This window comes from Empidonax traillii, unplaced genomic scaffold, assembly GCF_003031625.1.
Source record: "Empidonax traillii isolate 1590-97213 ecotype Southwest subspecies unplaced genomic scaffold, ASM303162v1 scaffold889:size374758, whole genome shotgun sequence".
NCBI classification, from domain to species: domain Eukaryota; kingdom Metazoa; phylum Chordata; class Aves; order Passeriformes; family Tyrannidae; genus Empidonax; species Empidonax traillii.
Window position 1 is genome coordinate 219,266 of NW_020956082.1, and position 6,557 is coordinate 225,822.

The 6,557-nt window shown below is 51.8% G+C and overlaps 1 protein-coding gene across 2 annotated transcripts in view; it reads left to right on the plus strand.

The window, feature by feature from the left end:
- Positions 1–5,543: 5,543 nt before the first annotated feature.
- The window catches only part of B3GNT2 (UDP-GlcNAc:betaGal beta-1,3-N-acetylglucosaminyltransferase 2), a 17,327-nt gene continuing 16,313 nt past the window's right edge, over positions 5,544–6,557 (plus strand). Inside the window, exon 1 of one of the 2 annotated variants that reach the window (XM_027902559.1) lies at positions 5,544–5,662. The gene's annotated coding sequence lies outside the window, so the exon portion shown is untranslated. Of the gene's footprint in view, positions 5,663–6,242; positions 6,529–6,557 lie in introns of those variants that run through there. The other variant, XM_027902558.1, reaches the window with a different exon arrangement.

Sequence of the window (6,557 nt, forward strand, 5' to 3'; positions counted from 1 at the left end):
GATGCGCCAATCTCTTCAACTTGGGCGATTTTACCGAAGCTGAACCTACCAGCCACATCTCCCCCATCTCATCAAGGTACTAAAACAAAGGGAGGTGGGGCAGAACATCTCTGTAGCAGCTGCTCTTGCTGTGCTGGTTTGCAAGCGTGTGGCAGGGGGAGAAGGTGGGGAAAATGACTGTGTGAGGAGACCACTGAAATGTTGTGTTCATGTTGCTGGCAAGCCTTGCTGGCAAACATTGTCTACCCTGAGAGAGGCTCTTTGCTTGTCTGAATTCCAGGCTCAAGCATTTGGGTGGGAAGAAACAGGTTCATTCCTGGAGGAACTGAGATGCTCCAGCTCCAATTGCATGTCGCCTTTGCTTTTTTATTTTGTTCTTATTGCTGCTGAAGTGCTCACATGCCACAGAAGCAATCTTTAGGCTCCTGCTATTATCTAAATTTTAACCTCTTATCTCCTGTTCTTATCTTCTTTGGTCACAGAAGCCCACTCAGGTTAGTCCCATGATTTCCAGGTGTCCTCCAGCCACACTAGTCTGTCTGCAAAAATCAGATCAGTGTCCTGGATAAGCTTTGGTCCACAACTGAAAATTAATTCCAATTGCACTGGCCTTAAGGGAGGGCTTTGACTCAGGAGAACCAAATGACTGTTTACAAGAGGGAGGTTGGGAAGCATTCCAATAGATGTGTGCCTGCAGCCATCGGGATTTCCAGCCCAGGCGGTGAGTTTTTACGACGGCTGATTTGGAGGGGGACACCTTCAGGTCTTGGGTATTAAACCATTCTCTGGAGCTGTAATGCTCTCCCAAACTGCCCCTCGAGCACGTGGCCCTGTGAGCCCGTAAGAAGGACACACATACCACGGTTGAGGGATGGACGAAAAAGAGAGTTTATTGGGGGTGGGGGTTTGTATGGCTTTCAGGGGGATCCAAAAGGGACCAATGACAAGGTCAAGGTACTACAGAAAAACCCAATCAGGTAAAGAGTTAATAGCCAATAGAAGGAGGTGAAACAAAGGCCAATGAGAAGACCCAGGACATTCCTGCCTAAGGTGTCAAGAGGGAGACAGAATGACTTTGCAAACTACAGAAAAGCCATCTTAAGATCTGTTTAAACAACATTAAAAACTTCTGTTTCTATAACATTTGAGCTGTTTTCTTCTTTTCCTTCACCAGTCCATCTTTGACAGGACTTCTTCCATTCTATTTAGGGCAAATCCATTGCCACAAGTTTTGGAGCAGGGGCTGAGACATCATTAATATTACCGGATGTAGTGTCAGGGAGCTGGGACAAGCACTTCCATAGTGTGGATGACTGTCAGTCCATTTCCCTGTGGAGAGGAGCTAGTCAGTGTTTTCCAGTGGTATGAGTGCTGGTCCCTTGTGGAAAGCTGCTGTGGGGGACGAGACAGCTGTGTTCACAAGGGTGGCTGCAAGCAGGAAAATCCTGTGCCTGCTGCTTTCCAGTAGCTGGGGGAGGACAGGACGTGCCTGCAGCCACTGCAATGACTGAGAGATGTGAGATGAGATGTGATGTGGCTCCCCCAGGAACGCAGCACACGGCCCCCTGGAGCAGAGTGCCCCAAGGCTGGTCCCCACCTCTCAGCAGCCTGGCTCTGTCTGACTTCTTGCTCTTGCTTTGCTGCAGTGGAACAGGGAGAACAAGATAACCTTGAAGATTTTATAACCTGAGACTCATTCCTACTTCTCCTTTGCTCCTGGCAATGTACCAATTATTAATTAACAGGCAAATGCTAGAGAAAAGGCCAGTGTACACAGTTCATTTCCATAGATGTAAATGCAGCAGTTCCGAGGTCAGCTTTTATTAACAGTGAACCCAATTGCTATGAATAAATAGCCTGGAAAAAAAACCCCAGAAACTATTTTGAACTTGATAAAAAGTGAGAGTTGAATCCTTTTAAAAGTTTCTCTTCTCTGGCTGTCATGTACATCATCCTACCTATGGAAGACTTCGGGCAACAAGAATTTGTGTCACCAAGTGATATAATATCTAATGCCCTGAACACACAACTTCCCTCTAACCTGCTACTGGGAAATATTTGGTGCCCTGCAACTCCCTGCCAGGTGGGAGTCGGTCTCTTCTCCCAGGCAATCAGCAGCAGGACAAGAGGGCATGGACTTAAGCTCTGCCAGGGGAGATTTAGGTTGGATATTTAGAAAGAAGTTCTTTACAGAGAGAGCGATCAGGCATTGGAATGGCCTGCCCAGAGAGGTGGTGGATTCACCGTCCCTGGAGGTTTTTAAGACGAGGCTGGATGTGGTACTGAGTGCCATGATCTGGTAATCACAGTGGGGTTGGATCAAGGGTTGGACTTTACGATCTCAAAGGTCTCTTCCAACCCAGTCAATTCTATGATTATATGATTCCCTGATAAGGGCTGTACTGTGCATCTAATCATGACTCTGAGTGAAGGTGGTATTTTTGAATACGTAGGCAAAATAGTTAATCCAGATTCAGGCCAAATTAAAGTTGCTGCAATCAGAACCATTTGCTCTCTTTCTCAGGAGAGGGGAAAAAAAAAAAGAACAACACTTTACTACTGTGTCTGTCACAAAGCTTAGCTTTAGAGACCTGAAACATGAAAATCCTGCTTCTTCTATTGAAGCAAACTGCAGAATAACTTTAATAGCACATTCTTCAGGCCTCCCTTAGTTCCACCCAAACAGAACCAGCCATCCAGGAGAGGTTGTACATCTGTGTTTAGATGTGATCCCTTGTGTCCTGCTTCATCCTACAGTGCATGTTGGAAGTGGCCCAGGGACTGTACTCCCTGGAAGATGTAATTAATGTCTGCTTCATTGTCAGTGCTTTAAAAAGCATATTTTTATGAGGTTACTCCTTACTCTGGCACTACCTGTCTCAACAGCTGGATAACAAATCCTCTTTCTCAGCAGGCCCTTTCAAATCAACAGTGTCAACAACAACAGCAAAAGCTTGGGAACAGCACGTCTGGGTGCTGGTAGGAGCTGTTTCTCAGTAATTAATGTATAAGGTTGTATCAGGTCGTGACACAGGATGGCGGGACATCAGGTGGATTTGTGTCCTTGCTTGACAGTGTTGTTTTCTCCTGCCTTGGCTGCTGTAGCAACAGGGCCTGCTGAAAAGGGGGAAAGAGATATAAATAAAATAAAATAGATATGAATCTGAAGTGGCTGAGGTGCTTCTAAACAAGATGGGGTGCTGGCATGGGCTTAGCATGACGCTGCACTAGCCAGTGCAGGCAGAGAGGGGTGTAAGAAGGAGGCTGGTTTAAAGAAGGTGGGCTGTCTTTCCACTTGGCCTTCCCTGCTCCCTAATTTGCAAAGGAGCTGGTGAGCCTTGTGCTAAGCCAGCGTGCCCAGCTTGTCCCCTAAACCCCCGTGGGGACACAAACTTAGGGGTAGGTGTCCTGGCCCCCAGTGAGAGTTCGAGGGGCAGGAGGGAAGGAGCGGCTCTCAGGCTTTAGAGTCAGGATGGGATGGGGGAGAGAGTTGCTTTGTGGGATTGCCTTGTGCTAATGAGACTGTTAAACCTGATGACTGTCAGGGGAGATTTGAGTTTAGAGCTAGAGCAGTTTCCATGCGGTTGCAGCGGGATGAGGTGCAGGACAGCACTGTGCTCACTGGTACTCAAACCAGGACCTGTTAATTGGCAGCATCAGTAAGAAACCTCCCTGGACTCAACGCTTTGCCTGGCATTGACACACAGATTTGGGGAAGGCTGATCTGATCTGCTCGCTTGGGAGAGCAGGGCTGGAAAGTGCTCTGGCTTCACCCTTTGTTGATGTTTTTTGGGGTGTAGCTGCCCTGAGCACAGCAGGGACATCACAGTGAAGCAGTGGTTTGCAAACATGCTGTGCTTTGTGGCAATGTTGGTTCTAGGTATTTTCCTCCTTTCAGCTAACCCTTGAGGCTGGCAATTGGATCAGGGAATATATTTGGATTAAAACACTTCCCCCCTCAAAAGGTTTCAAAATGCAGCCCCATGACCAGTTAAGTCGGTGTGATTACAGAGGAGGAGGCATGGCCATGGGTGTGGGACTGGGAGGAAAAATGTCCTTCCCTCAAAGACAGCAGACCATTTCACCATTGTCCAAACTTTTCAGCTTTAATGTGTTTTTCCAGGCTCCTTAGCACCCGGTGTTACGTGATATACTGTTACAGTTGATTTTTGTTTTCTTTTTCTTTAGTTGATCTCAAAACATATTGTTATGAAATCTCCCGTGCAATGGAGCCAAGCTCTTGGCTGACAGACACTTAATTTTCCTTTCCAGCCCTGTGTTACTTAACGGACAATGATGCTTTGCCGATTTAGGGTAATTCCTCCCTTTGCTGTAATCTTTCTGTGTTGATGAAAAGGACAGCTTTACTCAAGCGTGAAGTACATATATAAATATTTGAATAGTAATGAAATATGCAATGTCTCTCCCAGTGCACTGTGAATGGGGGCGTTTCTTCCAGACTCCTGGGAGAGATTTTAAGAGCAGCTCCAAATGACTCGCTGCAGGTTTTCCATTGGCATCCACTGGCAGGGTATGGGGAGCTCAGTATGTGCTGTGTGGGTACTCATGATGTTTGCCAAACCAGTCATGTTTATGACTGTGCACATCAGCTACTGAGTCTTGGTGAAAATGAGCACTGTAAAATGGAAGTGCATCAATGTGTATTTTCATGGATCACGGGGACATCCTTACCACTCCCTTTGCAGTGAAAACAGTTTTTATGTGATTGTGCCAGATGACACTGAGATAATTCCTTTGATTGGGCCTCTCCTTATACTGAACTCGGAATGCAGGTGCTAAAAATAGGAACCAACGGCACGTGTTCATTTTTATCCTGTACAGGACAAAAAGCTGTGAGGTTCACGGTCCATGGGAACTGCAAATTTGTCTGCTAGTTGCTGTTGATCTGTCCAAGAGTGAAGGCTCCACTCTTTGCTGTAGCAGCACACATTTTTATGTTTTATTTCAGTCAGCATCCTGGGTCTAAAAGAGATTCCTTTAGTTCGTTTCAGCAGGGATGTTTGCCTAGGATTTGTAGTCTCATCAGCTTACCAAGTAAGCAAAGAACAACACAAAAAATAGAGGGTTACTAATGTGAATGAGTCATGAGTGATTAGTATCAGCCCTGGAAGGCAAATCTCCAAAATCGGAAATTCTCAGAAACTTATTTACTCAGGGAAGCCTCGACAGCCTAAAACACTCATTTTCTTCTCCCTCCTGGACTCTGTGACAAAACCTTTGAAGACGATCCACGTAAAGGTGGGCCAGCTGCAATTACCTGGCTTAAAAAGGAGAGACATTACGGAGGGGAAAAAAAAAAAAAAAAAAAAGGAACGGCATTTTCCAGCATGGATGAGGGGTTGATGCTTTGTGAGGGGGAGAAAAAAAAAAAAAAAAAAGGAAAATTGCCTTAAGGTGAGGTAGGGCCAGTGACCTGCGGTGCCCACGCAGACAGAGCTCTCTGCAAAACACCCCGTCCGAGCAGGAGGGAGGTGTCACCCGGGGCCACCCCCTCGGGAGGAGGAGGGTGCCGGGTCGGGGCTGTTTCCACAGGGAGGGAGAAGCACCTGGCCCAGCAGAAAGGCGAACGGCAGCGCGGTGATGTCTGGCGCGGTACCTCCTTCCCCTCTCTCCTCCAACAATAAAACCCACGTTTTTTGAGGTAAATACCGTCTCGTTTCACCGGCTGGGCTCGGGGGCGGCCCCGCGGAGCCCCAGGGAGGGGACGGTGGTGGGGACGAGCAGGCTGGCGAAGGGAGCTCCTCCCGCCCGCCCGCGCGTCTCTTCAGGGACGCGGCCGTCCGGCAACCGCGGGGACCCCCCGCGGCCGCCCACGGCTCACGTGCCCCGCCCGGGCCCGCGGGGTGCGCGCCGCGCGCTCTTCGCCAACCCGCTGCGCCGCCGGCCGGGCTGGGGGCGGGGCCGCGGCGGGAGCGCGGCGCTCAGTGCCTCGCCCCCGCCCGCCCCCGCCTGCAGCGCGCGCGGTGCGGCCGCGGCGGCGCCTGCCGGGGCTCGGAGCTTGGGAGGGGCGGGGGGGGAGGAGGAGGCGGTGGCGGCGGCGGCGGCGCAGGCGGCGCAGGCGGGCGGTGCGCGTGCCCGCGCGGGAAGGCGCGCGCCCGGCTCCGCCAGAGGGCAACAAGTGAGGAGGGCGCGGCCCCGCCCGCCCCGCCCCGCCCGCCGCGGGCGCGCGTCCCCCTCGCGTCCTGCTCCGCGCCCCGGCCCCGCTCCCGCTCCGCCCGGCGCTCTCGCACCTCAGGCGCGGCCGGCCCTGAGGGGAGAGAGGAGCGGGCGGTGAGCGCCCGTCCCCGCGGGGGAGGAGGCGGCGGCGGCGGGACGGGACGAGCCCCCTCCGCGGCGCCGCCCCGGCATCGCCCCTCAGGTGCGGGGGCCAGCGGGGCCGGGGCAGGGCGGCGGGCCGGGGGTGGGAGCCCCGCGGCGAGGGGCAGCCCCGCGGGTGGACAAAAGCATGGTGGAGGCGGGGGCGGCGGCAGGAACATCCCCGGCCGAGACCCGAGGCTGCCGGGCAAGGTACGTGCGGGGAAGGAGGGGGGGGCGGG